General features: G+C 48.1%; 1 protein-coding gene across 4 annotated transcripts in view; it reads right to left on the bottom strand.

The window, feature by feature from the left end:
- SLC7A1 (solute carrier family 7 member 1) overlaps positions 1 to 17,989 on the bottom strand; it is an 80,729-nt gene that overhangs the window by 51,224 nt on the left and 11,516 nt on the right. The gene's annotated exons all lie outside the window — the stretch shown is intronic.

Raw genomic sequence — 17,989 nt, 5'->3', positions numbered from 1 at the left:
GAGGGAATGCAGAGTCACTGTTACTGCATATGGGTTTCCGTGTAGGGGTGAATAAAATGTTCCGTAATGTGCTAATGGTTGCTTAACTCTGTGCATATAATCAAAACCACGGAATTTATACTTTAAATGGATTAACTTTATGGTATTAAAGTATATTCAATAAAGCCGTTAAAAAATAATAAAAGCTAAGAAGAGCCCAATCCGCCAGAGACCGCAGCACGGTTTTCTATTAACGGCACCTGGGCCGATTCCAGGACCTCTACACAAGTTCTGTGCAACAGCAGCATGTTCTCCGTGTACTTTAATTCCGCTTCAAGTCAAAATTCTCCCCCCCCCCCCCCCGTCCCGGAAATCAATAATTGTAGCTCCGGCTGCAGTTGTGAGAGGAGCTCCACCTCCTTGCACAAGCCACTTATTATGTGTAACAGTCATTTTGCTTTGAGCATTTCACCAAGGTGAAAGTGACTCCTATTTAATACACCCTCCCTGCAAGCTCTGGGTCTTTTCTTGTTCTGTTCCACTGCAAACATAAGTTCCAGGTTTAACACACAGCAAAGATCCTTCATCGTGACAGGGCACAGAATAATAAAGCCGAGGAAGAGCGCAGCATTTGTTGGTTTAAATGACATACTTAAAGCTTTTAACTCAAGATACAGGAGACAGGAAATGCCTCTCTGTGCGCAGGATCTCAAGAAAATAGGAAGGCTTTAGTAGGTAATCAGAAGTAAAAGATCATCAGGCGGTAAAAAATTAAGAAGGTCTCTTAGCACTAGCAAAGAATTTCCAAAGATCATCAAGGTGCACTCCCAGGACAGAGAAATCACCAGTGAGGCAGGGAGAAGACATGCCCAACTTGGGGAGCTGGAAGGAAAACTGCCTGGGAAGCAAATTTCGGGATACTTTCTGCACTGAATGTTCGGAATGCTCTCGAGGCTTGGTGGCGGCCTTTTGTCTGCCCAGGCACACCTGACAGGTGAGTTCATGCTACTCTCCGGGGCATTTACAAGCCCTGGGTACACAACTCCCTGCAGACAGGTGTCAGCCCGCCCCTACCCTCCCACAGATGTGTCCCCAACCCTACGGCAGTGCTGAAGAAGCGTATGAAGACAAATGAGCCTTGCATGTGGCCAGGAGGGCGGCCCACATCCAGGAGAGAAGAGCCTGCCTGCGCCAGCCCAGTGATTACCAGAAGGAATTAAGCAGGCACTTGCAGGCCTCAGCCTCTGAATTTCTGTACTTTGATAGACTTAATTTGTTGTCCTGGGGCTAAATAGCTGGCTGTGTTGCTGCAATCCTACACAGGAGCACAGTTAGGGAAACCTAATGTGCAAGGAATGATTTATGACTCCACGGGGCTCCCACCCAGGAAACCGTTCCAGGTTTCCCCAGGAGAAGCGGGGGGGCCAGGCAGACGGGCAGACGGGTCACGAGACACACCTGCCATGTATCAGTTGGGACTCCACTTAAAAATGGCTCTGTTCTCTTTCCTCCCATAAACTTAGACAAAATTTCTTGAGGCACTTCTTGAAAACATTTTCATCTGTGTAAGATGGTCCCCAAATAAGAAACCATCAAGGAATGCCAGTGCTGGGAAAGAGTCACAGGACCATCTAATACATCCAAACCAGTCTATTCTCACACCTGCTTTGGGAGTTTTTGCTGTATCTTTGTAGCATGCATATTGTTACTTATAACATTGTTTGTTAAAGGAATCCAGGGGCACCTGGGTGGCTCAGTCGGTTGAGCGTCCGACTTCAGCTCGGGTCACGATCTCACAGTTCGTGAGTTCGAGCCCCGCGTCGGGCTCTGGGCTGATGGCTCAGAGCCTGGAGCCTGCTTCCGATTCTGTGTCTCCCTCTCTCTCTGCCCCTCCCCCGTTCATGCTCTGTCTCTCTCTGTCTCAAAAATAAGTAAACGTTAAAAAAAAAATTTTTTTTTAAGGAATCCACCGCTTTATAAATCAAATATTATTTTGTAGAAAGCTTTGTATTACTCCCAAATGGAATACCACCAAAAATGATCTGAACTCAAACATTAAACTCAGCTCCATTACCCAATGAAAAGTGCCATCTGTTTCCTGCAGGGTCCCTGATGGCTACAGCCGTACAGGTAGCGAGCTCTGGACACATCAGGTCTCTAGTTTTTCTAATCTATGTTACCATTTAACATACCTATTAATATAAAAATGTCTGTGCACTCCCTAAAATTGCACACAGGGCACATACATGCTGCACTTCGAAAAACAGCGGCCCAAATCTATGACTTGGCAAACTATGGCACTTGGCCCACTTTTGTATCAATCCCAAATTCAAAATGGTTTTCACTGGTAAGTCTGTCATTCTCTCCCCCACCCCTGTCTTTTTAAGGAGGAGGAAGAAGAAGAGGAAGAGAAAGATTATTATTCAAAATACCACATCTGAATGACTTAGAAGCACCTGCATGCGGGTCTTCAGGATTCTATGTAACTGAAGGAATCTTCCCAAAGAAGCCATGAGTGTAGACCCTTTCAAAATGGGCCTCTGTCCGGTCACTTCAACTGTATTTTAAGAACTGAGCCTCGTCTAAAGCAAACTAAAATGTAAGGATGCACAGCTGACCTAAATGGTCTCTGTCCTCCAGTGCCTGAATCACTTCCTCTTCTGTTTGCCCCAGAGCCACCCTCCACCCTCCTCCACCACACCCTGGGAGCCCACCTGGGTGCACCCTGAGCTCTCTGGGGCCAGCAGGAGGCGGGTGGCTCTGTGATGGAACATTCCCCCCCCCCCCCACACACACACACAGCCAGCTGTGCTCACCAAACCCTCTCCTGCCCCTCCAAGCCTAGGGTGCTGGGCCCCTCAGGACCCCCTCACAATCCCAGGCCACTAAACCCGTCGGACCACCCCAACCCTGGCCTTGCCTTTGTAAACAGTGGCTTTACCACACTCGCCGCCAATTACCCAGCTTGAGATGGCCATCTGCTCCCTGCAGGAGCCCTGATGACGCCAGCCTCACGGGCAGTGAACTCCGGGCGCCTGCAGCTGCTTCTGCCACCTCGGGCATGTGGGCATCCAGGCCTACTCCGAGCACAATGCCTCTGTTCTAGAACTGCACAGCCGGACGGAGTCACGGACCACCTGCGGATTCACCCTCCTCCTCCAAAGCGAGCTGGACCCGAGCTGTCCAAGACCTTGCGTGATCTCAAAAATGCCCAGAGAGATTCTAGTGATTACTTCCAACAACACGCTGCACTGTAAAAAGGCTTTTTTCTTTAAAGTCTTCAACTTAATTTAATAAAATCTGAGCAGCTGCTACGTCACAGACACTGCCCTCGGCGTTTCACACACACAGAAGATCAACAATCAATCCTCATGTTATAAATGAGAAAACTGAGCCTCAAAGGGAGTCTGTGGTACTTGCCAGAGCTCTAAGTGGCTGATGTGAGAGTCGTCCCCACCTTCTTCACTCAGCCAGGCCCCGACCTAAACCCACCTCTTGGCTGGCCAGCAATCCCCTCCCCGCCCCCCCACCATCCCTGCCCACACCAGGAAACACAGCAAGGCCACCCTCCAGTCTATCCACAGCCAGCCCAGTCACATTACACAAATCAGGTTACAAGAAAGACAAGGTCAGGACCAGGGTCAGCAAGTTTTCTGACCTAACAGGGAAGCTCCCTCACAGCCTCATATACACAACCACATTCCCTGGGACAGCCAACAGGTGAAAATATCTGGTACCTCCAACCTGAGTGTGAATCCCTAGGCAGGTGCCTTCACAATGTCTCTGTGGTATAAAATGAAATGGCTGCTGTGTGCAGTGGTCCCTCTTCTGAACATTCTCTGCCCACAAACTGGGCTTGGAAGACAATGCCAGGACTCCGTGCACCTGGGTGGGAAGGCCTGGCAACTCCTATCAAGCTACATTACTGACTTTAAGTCACACCGAGTGGAAGGTAATTTTCCTATGTCCGATTTTATATCTGCTCACTGATCTGAGGAATCAGAAGGCCTGCCTGGCCCTAGCTGTGTGATCTTGGGCAAGTCACTTGACTTCTCTGTTTCAGTCTTATCACCTGAGAACTGGGATAAGGATACTACTTACCTCACCTACACCTCACCCCATCGCTGCCTCTTCTCTACCGTGAAAAATCAAGGAAGACAGAGGCAAGATAGAAATGAAAATCTCAGATGAAACTGGATTCAAAATTTGGTAGGCAAGTAACTTCTCTGAGCTTCCTTCCTCCCCTCTGCAAGATGAAGAGAATAGTAATAATAGCTACTTCAGAGTTTGAGGAGGCTCAAATGAATTAAAATGTACAATGCACACAAGAGCACCTGGCACATAGTAAGTGCTGTATCTTTGCTATTATTATGAGTTCCTTAATTTACAAGAGGTCTCATTAAGAGCCAACTCGTGAAGCAATGTGAAGATTAAGTACTCAGAATAACTGTGCATTTATTATATGAAGGCATTTGGTAATTGACAAAGCACTATTCAAATATATAGGTAAGGGGTGCCTGCGTGGCTCAGTCGGTTAAGCGTCCGACTTCAGCTCAGGTCATGATCTCACAGTCCGTGAGTTCGAGCCCCGCGTCGGGCTCTGTGCTGACAGCTTGGAGCCTGGAGCCTGCTTCGGATTCTGTGTCCCCCTCTCTCTCTGCCCCTCCCCTGCTCATGCTCTGTCTCTCTCTGTCTCAAAAACAAATAAAAACATTTTTTAAAAATTAAAAAACAAAAACAAACATATAGGTTAAAACATACATAGGTTAAACCTATGTATGTTTAGGTTTAGGTTTAACATAGGTTTGTTAAGGTTTAACATATGTATGTTTAGGTTTAACATAGGTTAAAACCTAAAACATAGGTTGACAGTCTGATTTATTTCTATCTACCCTCTAATTCAGATGCTAAAAGACTCCAGAGCTATTGCTTAGAAATACGTAAATTGGCTTAAAACTATTAAAAATATAAATATATTGGGGCACCTGGGTGGCTCAGTCGGTTGAGCGTCCGACTTCGGGTCAGGTCATGATTTCACAGTCCGTGAGTTCGGCCCCGCGTCGGGCTCTGTGCTGACAGCTCAGAGCCTGGAGCCTGTTTCAGATTCTGTGTCTCCCACTCTCTCTGACCCTCCCCTGTTCATGCTCTGTTTCTCTCGGTCTCAAAAATAAATAAAACATTAAAAAAAATTCTTTTAAATATTTATATATAAATATATTAATTATATATATATAAGCAATATAATTAACAATGACTGGGTCTTTAGCCACTCGCTTTTATTTTAAAATACTTCAATATCCCGGTTTCTGCAGCACTAAGACCGATGTTCTCTGCAGCGTGTGTGTTGGGGGCTGGCAGTGACCGTAGCCGTTCTAGATCTCAGTTGCGTCATTGAGGTGCCAGGAAATGCTCAGTGAGTGCCCCTTGAGGAGTGGGCAGGTCACATGCTTCAGGCCGTGTGTCACTCCCCCTGGACAACGCCACACCAGCCAGAGACCTTTTCGTCGATTTGGCTCTTGGGCCAAACCTGGAAGTTTTCGCCTCCATTTAGAAAAATAAAATGCTTTCCTTCACCTGCTCTACCACAGGGGCGGCTCCTGTGACTTCTTCCACTCTGAACTCAGGCGGGAAAGAATGCCCAGTCAAGAGGCCACTTTCCTCCTTCCAGGAGGTCTGGACACTCACAAAGCCCAGTTATTTGTTTTGCCAAACTGTGTATACATTGAATGGAAATGTTTGTTTTCCATGTCCCACTTTACGTCTCTAAAGACAAATGATTAAAGAATATTTCAGGGACGCTTTTTTTTTGCTCATCCCCTCCAACCTGGTTGTATCAAGCAGCCTCGCTTCCTGCCTTTTAACTCACATTCTGTCGGCACATCATCCACTCTTCTTTGTTGACCTTTATGTGTACAATGTTGCTTCAAAACCCTTCTTCAAAGGAAAGGTCAAAGTGAAATGTCACCGGGAAGGATGCCAGATGGCCAGAGGCCAGGCGGGCACCGGCTCCCGGCGCTGAGGTTACCTGTGGGGTGTGCAACGAGGTGCCAAAGGCAGGTAAAGAGGCACCACAGCTGGACCACCTCATCGAACGCCCCAGAAAGCCCTGTCCTCCAGCCCTGGCCCCCGGCCCTCAGGGCAGAGTAGGACCCTTCATCCAAGAGGCACTTCCTGAGCGTTCCATCACACGTGCACTCTGTTAGGAACGGCACGGTACAGAGAAAGCTACGGGGTCCCTGCGCTAGGGGGGCCTGTAATTTAACAGGGAAGAAAGGACATATGAAGAAGCGTAGAGAGAGAACACGAAGGTGGATTTCAGAAGGACAGAGGGTTGGGGAGCTGAGAGCCACCCCTATGGAGGGGACTGCCAAAGGAGAGTGGGACTAGAAAGGAAGGAAGTTGCAGGTGGTGAGGGGGAAGGAAGGGCCAACGGGATGCAACGAAACATTGAACGTAGAGGCAGGAGGTGAGAGCAAGATAGAGTGAACTCTAGAACCGCAAGCCTGCTTGACAGGGAGACTGAGGATTCCTCGAGAAGCGATGTCCAGAAACAAAAGTGGGCAGCGAATCCCAAGTCTGGGTTTGGAAGCACCGAGGTGAGGTGAGATGAGGTGGCCCTGACGGTCTGAGTCTGCCACTCTCTCTTTGCTCTGGTTCATAATATACTAAGGGGTTAGAAGCATATGAGGGAAGAGAATTAGCAACACAATAGACCGAGGATACCATCTAGAAACACCTGACACGGACACACAGAAGCCAACTCAGTGAAAACTTCAACTCTGCAAACCATGATCTAGGAAAAGTCAGACGTGGATGGAACGAGATGCACAGAACAAAGAGGGGCAGAAGCTAAACGGAGTGAAATCTGCTATAGATAAGGGCTGACGTGTGCAGAAAAACCTTTCCTGAAAATGGAAATGGAAAATAATTTACCCTGATGAGAATAATTTCTGAAAACTGCAAAACTTAGGTGGCTTATCTGCGCTCCAAAAAAACATAACTGACTTGAGCTGAAGCGCACTCAGGGAAAAATTTTCATCAAAAATTTACCTGGGATGATACTGCTGATAAAATGTGTACATTCGCAGAGTCAAAATAACCTCAGATCAAACCTGTGTGTCCAGCAGAGCCCAGAGGCCTACCTGCAGACAGCTGGACGTGTGCAAGTCCGAAATGGAGGCCTCCCTGTGAGAGGTGAGTGTTGACAGGGAGAGGCCTTGTCCCTGGGAGACAAGGAGGGAGCATCACACTAGTGAATAGGAAAAGAGCAATTCCAGAAAGAGTTACGGACCCTCTAGGAGGAAGGGGTGCGGCTCCATGCATCTCTCTGCCGGCCACATCATCACCTTGTGGCCAGAAGCCACAACACAGAGGAGGGTATTCATGCCAGCTTGGCAGAGAGTTACTAGATCAGACATAGGACATCCAGTTAAATCTGAATTTCATGCGAAGAAAGAATAATGCTTTAGTAGAAGTATGTCCTAAATGTATCATAATTGTGTCCCAAATATGCCAACAAATACTTTTTGTGGTTAAAAAAAACGGGATACTAAAAAAGTAGCCAGTGCTTATGTATAACCCAAATTTAACTGGGCGGCCAGTATTTTTATTTGCTAAATCCAGGAAGCCTAGCTTGGTGATGACGGCTCGGGTCTGAGCTCCTCACCTTGTTGCCTTCAGCCATCAGCCCTGATTTCCAGACTACCTCTCTGCAAAGGCTCTTCCACAGTCCTAGCAGAGAGGGGGGGACTCCCCCTTACACACTGTGAGTGCAGGGAGCCTGCTGCAACAGACCCAGAAAAGGAGAGATTCTGCAGGAAAAAGGAATGACCAACCATATTATACATTTCAGAGAGACAACATGGCGTGAGCACTGATGACCGATCACAGAATCTAACTGGAAAAAAGAGGCAACGGAAAGCAGTTTTAGTATAATAATAAGAGCCTACTTTTCAGGCGAAAGCAGGTGGTGAGAACATGACATTCACTCTAGTTAGCTTCATCATTAAAAAAAAAAAGGGGTGCCAGCCAACTGCTTCCACCTTCACAGTATCTGCAGAGAACCCCAAGAAATCACGCCCCAGACGGGCAAGCACTTGGGTCACTCGGTGTTAGCACCCACAGGCACGCAAACAGCGCTTGCTGAATGAATGAATGAATGAATGCATGCATGCATGCATAAACTCTACACTTCTCAAAAAGCTTGTTCTAAATTTGGAAATCTTACGTTTATCGAAAACGCGAGTCTAGGGTAAATCTGAACGTTTCATGGCAGTGTCACCACAGTGGCCAGCTAATATTCTTTGCTCTTTGATCACAAGGGTCTGTGCTGGGCCTACACCAAACAAATGAACAAAAACACCTGCTACTCCACCTGATGAAGCACATGTTAAGATTCACATGAATCAAGCAGAGAAGAAAGGCCACCACCTCCCAAACTGAAGTGAATCTGGTTCAGAGCGCAATTTTTTTTCTAGGCCCCTTTGTGTAACCGTTGCAACTGTTTTCTTCAGTTACAGGAGCGCTTAATCAAACAAACATCTAAAAACAGCACAATTTTCTTATTTAAACATAAAAATATTTTCAACCCTGCACCAATTTCCCTTGATCTGTGTTGGAAGGAATCCCAGGGACGCCTTACCAAAACAATAAACTTAAAAAAAAAAATGACATATATTTTCATAAAGAGTACTGTATGTATACTGCTTCTAACTTGGGATAAATCCCCAGTATATTCTGAATTTTTAAAAAGAACGCTTTATTTGCTTTGCTACTGTGGAACTTTCCATTCTGCTAAAAGGCCCCAAATTTAGAATTTACAAACAAACCTTGCCTGGACAAAGTGAAAGCTGTACTTAGCTTATGGATATGCTAACTCCTGGCATAAAACAAACGCTCAATAGCTCTGCCGCCAGACTTCAGGTATTTAATGACAGAGTTAGAAGACGTAGGCTTGAAGGAAGTTGATGTACAAATTAAACCAAAGGTTTTTCGTACCAGCACCTGAAAGGTTTAAATGCCAGACGGAGTCTACGTTCTCAGTACTAATTTTTTCAAAGTTGGTCCCAAGGAATAGATCTGCGTCCCGACACGGAGGACACTGGTGCCAGCTCTGGCCGCCTGCCACTGCCTTGTGACTTCCAAGCAAGGGCTCCAGAGCTCCCGAGGCAGAGCTGAAGGTACGCTTTCTGGTATCCTCTTCACCAAACATCACTGACGCTTAATGCTGCCTACTGCAGCCGTAAATGAGAGCATTAACTCGTGAGCCCGGCAGAGGCAGGAAACGCTATGCATTCTGCAGGTGGAAAGCACCGCCAACTGCCTCCGACAGATAAGACGGACCAGTTCTCTCACAGCTGGGAATGCATGCAACTGACGTGCTTCCCCAGGGTCCCAAACTCTCCCTCCTTCCAAAGGGCACACCAACAATACCACCTTCGACAAACCTGTACTTTGTGGACCTGCACAGTGTCCACGCTGGAACGGAGCTGAGCTGCTCAGGGCCGTCTGCCACACACCTGCACTGACGGGCTGCCGTACCCGTTCATTTGCTGGGGAACCTTGTTGGAGGAGTGGGCTGGGGTTTTCCTGGACAACAAATGCATCATCTCTACCACCATTAGAAGGCAAACAGAAAAATAGGGAGTGATCTGCACCGGGAATGAACATCTACTGCCCGACTGCTAAGTGTGCAGCTGAGACCACGGGTCAGCCACTGCCTGGGCTCTCAGACACCCTGGGAGCTGGGAGCTGCCTGAAGGATGAGCAGAACGAGGCTGGGTACAGGTCCCCGTGTCTGGAGCGAAAGTCGAAACCCAGGTCTGTCTGGGACCCAAAGTCATCCAGGGAGCTCTAGGTCAGAAGAGTCCCTGCCCTTGTATCCACGGCTGATCTTTTAAATTAATGACCTAAATTTAAATGCCAACATGAAACTTTATAAACTATCAACAGTGAAACACAGGTCAATTCTAGAATTCGAATAAAGTTCCAAACATAATGTAGCCTTTTTCTTTTCTTTCTTTTTTTTTTTAAACAAGTCTGCTTTGGTTAAAGGTACAGCGAACTCGACAGTCAGATGGGGCTGAAGGCTCCCCTTTGCCTGTGCCTCTTCTCTGAGGCCACCCTCCCTCCAGGGCAGACCACTCCTGATGGCATCCTGGGCTTTCTCCGCAGCTCTGGCCAGTGAGCTGGCTGCACTCCAGCTGTAACTCCATGCTGCCACCCAACTGGGTCAGGGTTAGTCAGAGCAGGGCACCTCTCTCAATGGCTCCCACAGTCAGAGCCAAATGCAGGAGCCAGCAGCAAGTACCCCACTGGGGGTGGGAGAGGGTGTGGAGGGCACGGAGCAGCCAGAGGAGTGAGGAACAGGCACTAACTGCAGGGCAGCAGTGCCTGCATGGGGGTGGCCTTCTGCGGTCCCAGGTAAGGGAGGGCAAGGTGGAGAACACCCAGGAGAGAGCCAAGGAATCTCCTGGAATTTGGTTCCAAGAGGGGGCTGTGTCCATCTTGGGGCTGCAACTCACTGTACAAGAACCACAGAATGTAAGTAAGACAACTCAAGGGGGGGAAAAAATTACAGAGAGGGAGGGAGGCAAACTGTAAGAGACTCTATTTTTAAATACTGAGAACAAACTGAGGGTTGATGGGGGGTGGGGGAGAAGGGAAACTGGGTGATGGGCATTGAGAAGGGCACCTGTTGGGATGAGCACTAGGTGTTGTATGGAAACCAAATTGACAGAAAATTATATTTATTAAAAAAAAAAAAAAAAAAAGACAACTCAGATGGGCCTCCCAGGTACAAAGTCTGTCCTGCTCCTGTCCAAAATGCCAGGCAGCCCAGATCTGGAGAACCGAGAACGTAAGAAATAACATCTCAGTCAAACTTGGCGTGCTCTGGACAAGAGTCCTGTCTTCAGAGAAGCACACAAAGCAAGCTTTGTAAGCAGGCACGTCCCACGATAGCATTTGCAAAAGATCGGTGATAAACCCCAAGCATCCCTGGCTCCATCCAACTGTCAAGAGGACATTCTTCTTGAGCCCGCTGCCCTTTTCTGCCTCTACTGCCTCTGGTTCTGTCCATTTGTTACCAGCGGCAGAAAGCACTATTTTTTTTTTTTTTAATTTTCTTACTGAAGAATAATTTTTTAATTTATTTTTTAATTTATTTTTTTAAGTAAACTTCGCACCCAGCATGGAGCCCAACGTGGGGCTCAAACTCACGACCCTGAGATCAAGACCTGAGCTGAGATCAAGAGTTGGACGCTCAGCCGACTGAGGCACCCAAGAGCCCCAAGCACTATTTGCTTTGTATTTATCCTAAGACATTTTGAAGTCCTGACAAGGGACAGCCTCTGACTTCCAGAAATGGCTGATAAATCTGCAGGCTCACTTTGCCCTGGCCTACAGGAGCTTCAAACTCTGGTCACACCTCTTTTTCCTGGTATTGCCACACTGGGCAGTCCCAAATCTTCCAGTAAACCCTCCTACAAACTCTCCTCCATTCTCAAACAAGGCCAAAGCCTTTGGAACTCAAAGACTAAAAATTTCCCCTCTTCTGTAATACAACCCTTATCGGATTTCTGTCCAGAGGGCAGATATTTAAGACTTCTGAACTTCAGCTGTACAAGTGAAATCTTTTTTTGCAAATTTGACTCTTTGCCATCCTTTGTCCTCCTTTGAACCTTATATGAACCCGGTGGCACAGCGGAGTGTGCTGTTTGATACACCGGTGTGTTATTTTTATATACGCACATCTGCATATCTAAATCAGAAAGCTCGATCATCAGCCGGATCACGTCCACTAAGGCAAATCTAAAGGACTTTGGACAGAACACCCTTAAGAAGGGGGGGTGGGGGGGGGGGGAGTCCTTGAAGTTGAAGCCCGCGAAAGGTGCCCAATGTCCCGCCATCTGTCCCCAGGCGGGTCTGCCCCAGGAAGCAGCCACCAAGGGAAAGCTGCCCCAAGAGGAGACAAACGCGAGTCCGGGACCCTCCGCCCTCCACTGCTATTTCTCCCTGGACGTCAGGTGCTCCGTGCAGTCTGAAGACCCACCGCCGGAGAAGCAGTGACCCTTCGATACCCCCCATACTGGCTCCCTGTCACAGCCTGTCAAAAGCAGCATGAAAAAGAGTCACGCGTGCCCTTTTCTCTGCATGTGATGCGAGGAAGCAGGCAAGAACCTGTCCCTTCTCTTTCAGACTTTTTTCTTCATTCCACTAAGGAGAAATAAGTCTCTCAGAGGAGGTGGGGGAGAAGCAGAAGCAAGAACACGGTGAAGGGTTTTCCATAAACACCGTTTCCGCAGCAGAAGACCACTGTCTGGAGACGACAACACGGAGCCTCAGAGGGGCTCTGCGTCCGCTGCTGCTGCTGCTGCTGAAGGGCTCACCCTAAACTCAGGCAGGGTGGCTTAACGGGCGAGTTTGCTTTCTGTTTCCTTTGATGGGGGCTGTATATATTTTGACGTGTATGGCTGGCGAGTCCTGGGAAAAATCACGTCTCTCAAGCTTCCTCCCTGGTGAGATAGTGTGGGACTGGGCTGCTCATGACCTATCCCGACATTCCAGAACCTCCGCAGGAGACGCCCCGCACAAGAGGACACTGCTGCCAAGGGCCTGACACCGGTGGCCGGCTGCCCCTGCTGGAAAGTTCTTGCCCTTGCCCAAGGGTAAACATCCACAAGTGCCGTGCGGGACCTCGAAACACTTGGTCCAAACTCCTCACTCTTTCCTGAGATGCACTTAGGGAACGCACAATTCGGACCAGCACGGGCTCTTCTGGAAGACTGCTAAGGGGGAAGGGGTGAGAGTGTGGTGGACCGTGGGGATGCTGGTTACCAGGTCCTTCTGTTTTTTTTCTTACAGGAGCCATTGTGTTCCCCCTGGCTGCAGTAGTCACCCGGCTCATCATTTCTGGACTAATACAGACAAGGGGACGCTTCTTAGTCAAGACCTTTGCACCAACCTAACACCAAACCATCTGTTTTCTACTACATCAGATTACTACCGTTCCCACTCCACACCCACTTTTATGGTATGGACACCAAGCCGCACGGAGCTCTTTAGCAGCTCCATAATCATGGAACGTCACTAACTTCCTGCTTAGGGCCGGAAACCCCAAAGACAGTCTCCTAGTCCAATCTCATCTGAATGCGAAAGCAGAAAATGTGGCCTTCCTTGGAGAGGAAGACGTGATAAATCCCCAGGGGGACCCTGCGGCTGGGCAGCAAAAGACAAAGGACCTTCGGCGCTAACCACCTCTCATCAAGCCATGTTTAGAGCCCGTGCTTCCTCTCTACGTCTGACGTCCTTGCACATTCAGAAAAAAAACCCGTATTCTGGGGCGCCTGGGTGGCTCAGTCGGTTGGGCGTCCGACTTCGGCTCAGGTCATGATCTCACAGTTTGTGAGTTCGAGCCCCGCATTGGGCTCTGTGCTGACAGCCTGCATCCTGGAGCCTGCTGGATTCTGTTTCCCCCTCTCTCTGCCCCTCCCCTGTTCATGCTCAGTCTCTATCTCTCAATAATGAATAAACATTAAAAAAATTAAAAAAAAAACAAACCAAAACCCGTATTCTACAAGTTACCCCTCGTATTCAGACAACACACAGATGGGCATGGAGAGAACATGCGCTGGATGGTATACACAGCCTTCTCCTTTACAAGGCGTTTTTATACCTTGAAACAGGTCTTAATTTCCTTACCTGGCCGCTTTGCTGAACTATAAAGCCCTGTCTCTGCCAAGGCGATGAGTGCTACAGAGCCGGTTGACTATTCACAGGCCCAGCTGCAAAGTTTCCCCCGGGTAATTCATTGCTCATCTGAAGGCCTGGTGAGACAAATAAGCAACGTGCAGGTTTCTACAGACTGGGAAGTGTAAACCACCCTCTACACCCCCGTATGAGATGCCATAAATTAAGGCTGGTTTTCGCAAAGAAACGATGCCGTCATGGGATTTCATGCAGAAGGCAAAATGCAGAAGGTACGAGAGGGCATGGAGTGTGGGGCAGCGGTCAGTCCTCTCCACACCCTGACCGCACCATCACCACCGCCGTTCCCGGACCTCCCTACAGAGTCCGGTCTTGGCTCACGAGTTTTTACAGAAGCGATTACAAGCCCAAATTTAGAGGAAAAAAAATGTAAATGATGCTTTTATATACCATTTGACAGAAAGATTTCTAATGAGCATATGAATTAATGAACCAGACAACACAGCAAAAATAAAACTCACACTCACTGAATTTAATACCATTTAATTCCTGTTGCTTCTTCCTCACGCCTCCCCCCCCCCCCCCCACGCTTTTGTATCCTTGTGAAAAGGTATCAACACATTTTGGAGGGCTTCTGGATGTTTTCACCCCATCTGCAGTGAAACATGGGGAAACAGGACCATATCAGAGCTTTTGGAGGAACCGTTCTGCCTTGCTTTCTTTCCTACTTTCAATGTCCCAGTGCAAATACGTGTACTAAGCACAAACCTTCTAACTGAAAGACTGTCAAAAGCAGGTAAGTTCTCCCCCAACTATTCCAAGTCTCTCCCCTTGGCCAAGCCAGCGCCTCTGGGAGGCCGAAGGCGGACAGGATTCACGGACAAGCACCCCTTTTACCTTCAGCCATCCATTCCTACGACTGCCTAAAACCAAACACACGGAACCGCAAGGGGGCTTAAACCCCTGAGCGTCCGCCCAGACACGGGCCCTCCTTTGCCAAGTGGCATCCTGGTTTAAGGTCTTCCGAGCAGGGGACGCGGAACCTCGCCGCCTGCAGCCGCTCTGGCACCGCCATGCCCCGTCCGTTGGCACGTCTCCCCCCACCCCTTAATTAGAAAGCGCCTGACATCCATCTCTTGCATGAAGAATTTGCTGACTAAGAGAAAACAAGTAGCAACCCCTCCTGAGCCCACGTGCACCACTCCCCAGCCTTCTGGAGGAATCACTTTTGAGTGTTAATTTACACCTCCTCCTCCACCAGCAAAGTAACAACACATGTATGTGCAACCTCAGGAACTGGATGTTTCACTTGGCAGGACCCTCCCACGCCTACTGCAGCTTAACCCTTTATAGGCCAGCCAACCCTGATATAAAATACATAGCTCACATTTATTGAATACCGGGCAATGTTCTAAACTCACTTTACCTCTGTGATCCTCAACACAGCCTACGACTTGGGGACTGTCACTTTCACCATTTTTTGAATGGGGAAACTGAGGCACGGAGCTGCAGACGGTCGTGCACACAGACCTCCTGAAATGGGGTCGGGTTGCTGGCCACCTTGCGGAAGCATCCTAAACCATAGTGGGTTTTTTTTAATTATTTTTTTTAATGTTTGTATTTATTTTTGAGACAGAGAGAGACAGAGCATGAGCAGGGGAGGGGCAGAGAGAGAGGGAGACACAGAATCTGAAGCCGGCTCCAGGCTCTGAGCTGTCAGCACAGAGCCCGACACAGGGCTCGAACTCACGGACTGTGAGAGCATGACCTGAGCTGAAGTCGGACGCTCAACCGACTGAGCCACCCAGGCGCCCCTGTTATTTAGTTCTTGCATCTCCTTTCATGTTGTGCCGTCCCTCTCCTGCTGCCAGGGCCTCAGCTGCCACTTGTCCCATGGTGAGGAGCCCCACCTCTGCTGGCGATTACCACTTCCTACCTGCAGTCGGCTGTCAACAGGTAACCAGGCCAGTCAGACCTGAGTACACCCCTCCCGCCCCAAGGGCACTGAAGCATGCAGCTCTGTGACAGGCGCCTCAGTTCTTGAAAAGGTGTCTTCTGAGCATCTGCTCCACACCAGGGACCGCTTCCAGGTTCTGGAGCCACATGTGCCCGGGCCCTGTCCTGGGGAGCTGGAGGTCTCCTCGCTTCATTCCAGGTTCCGGCAGTTTTATGGATGCCTGCTAGTCCAAGAGATCCCAGGAGCTGGTTAGACACGCCCACCCCGGACCTGCTTTTCAGGGAGGCTCCCCAGGGGAGGATCTCTGTGCACGTACTGGGCCGGGTGGTTAAAGGACACCTGAAGTTTGACTTTAGGCTATGAAAGCCTCTATTTTATTTCACTTACACGCTTGCTGAAACGTATTCCTTTTCTCTGTCTTTAATGCCTGCCCCATTACATCTGCCCAATCCATATGTGTGTACCTACTCCATGCTTTCTAGATAGTGACGGAGGAGTAAAAGTAATAACAAAGGGGCGTATCGCAAAATCCAGTGACAGTGGAAGTCTCTTGCTTTGGGTACTACATTTCCAGAAACAAAATACTACATGCTTAGTCTCAACCCCAGGTTCAAATTTCTATTTTATTAGTGTACAACCGCATCTGTAGGTGCAGGCCTTCAGTGAAGTCTAGGCCTAGCAGGGCTATGGCCTCAGACCATGGAATTAAAATTGTTTTTTTTAATGTTTATTTATTTTTGACACAGAGAGAGAGAGAGACAGAGCATGAGCACGGGAGGGGCAGAGAGGGCGGGGGGGGGGGGGGGGGGAGACACAGAATCTGAAGCAGGTTTCAGGCTCTCGGCTGACAGCACAGAGCCCAACGCGGGCCTCGAACTCACAAACCGTGAGATCATGACCTGAGCTGATGTCTGACGTTCAACCAAGTGAGCCTCCAGGCTGTGGAATTTTAAAGGAGCCTACATCCATGCCCACACACGTAACAAAGTGGACCACGCGGTCCTGCTAGCTCAAGAGCAGCTGTTGTCCTGCAGCAAGAACAATTCTAGGGAGAAGGGGAGGGAACCACAGTTTCTGAATCACTGCTCCTTTGAATTTGGGGCTGCATTGCTTGTTCCCACAACGCATCAGGATGGAGGGATCATTCCCATCCCTCTCTCCTTGCTCCCGTCGTCTCTCCAGGGCAAATGGTATTTCCTTCCTGTGCACACAGCCACATACCTAGCTGGAAAGAGACCCCTCCTGAGGGGCCAACACCCCTAAGCCCTTAAGAGGCCCCAAATCTCCCACCAGCTCAAAGGCTCTCCAGGGTGATTCAGCAAGAGCTCCCTTGCAGATCGATCCTCAAGGCAAAACAGTCAACAGGCAGCCGGGAGCAACGGGAATGTGCTGGGACTTCGTCCGGAGTATGTTCTCCTGCCCAGCCTCTGCCCCCATTCGAAGTCACCCAAGAAATCCAGAATGGCAATCCCCCTGCCTTGACTCACCAGACATAGACCTGAGAGAATCCCACCACAAACTACACCTGGTAACTTTCCAAAATTCTGACTGTACCCAACTCTGACACTAGGAAGACTTTCTTCCCAGTTCAATTCAGATAGCCCAAAGAATTAATGAATGGTCTTGCCTAATATCATCCAAAATTGCCCTCTAGAAAGAAAGAAATGTCTTCCAACAAAAGTATTTTTTTAAAGCAAAACTAGCTGCTACAAATTTGAGATTATAGATTTATGGGGGATGTGTTAAGCCATTAAAATCATAGATTATCCCCTAATTCGCATAATATTAACATATCTAAGATCGTAAAATCAAGTTCATGATGATTCTTCTCAAACAGTATCAACAGTGGTGGTAATATCTGCATCCTGCCGAAGAGTTTTTAAAAGACTGTAAACTAAGCGCTCTATATGCTTTTATAGAGGAGCATAATAAATAAAAGAAGTTTACAAGAAACAAGGACAGATATTTGTACAATGTTTCAACAAAGTAGGCAATTTATCTTCTGGTTCTGTTCTTTTACCATGCTTTTGTTCCTACAATCAATTCCCTTGATTTATAATTGTTTTAAGGATTATATACACAGGCTTGTCCTGAAAAATATTTATTTTCTAGGCAAAAAAAAAAAAAAAAAAAAAATTCAAACAATTCTCAGGTAAGATTGACGTTTACGTAAAACCCATTCTAACTTTTCAAGGAAAACTAATGGCACGATTGCTATGGCTAATGTTATAACACACTGTTCAATTTTAATCCATCAGACTTAAGAGTCCAAAAATTAATATTTCTATTAGAGTATCTTTTCTCCCTCTTCTTCCTATAAATCCTTAACTCTAAAAGGCTCATTGC

The sequence above is a fragment of the Neofelis nebulosa genome, chromosome 1 (genome assembly GCF_028018385.1).
Source record: "Neofelis nebulosa isolate mNeoNeb1 chromosome 1, mNeoNeb1.pri, whole genome shotgun sequence".
Taxonomy (NCBI): Eukaryota; Metazoa; Chordata; class Mammalia; order Carnivora; family Felidae; genus Neofelis; species Neofelis nebulosa.
The sequence above is the reverse complement of the archived record's forward strand: the minus strand, read 5'-3'. Positions and strand labels throughout refer to the sequence as shown.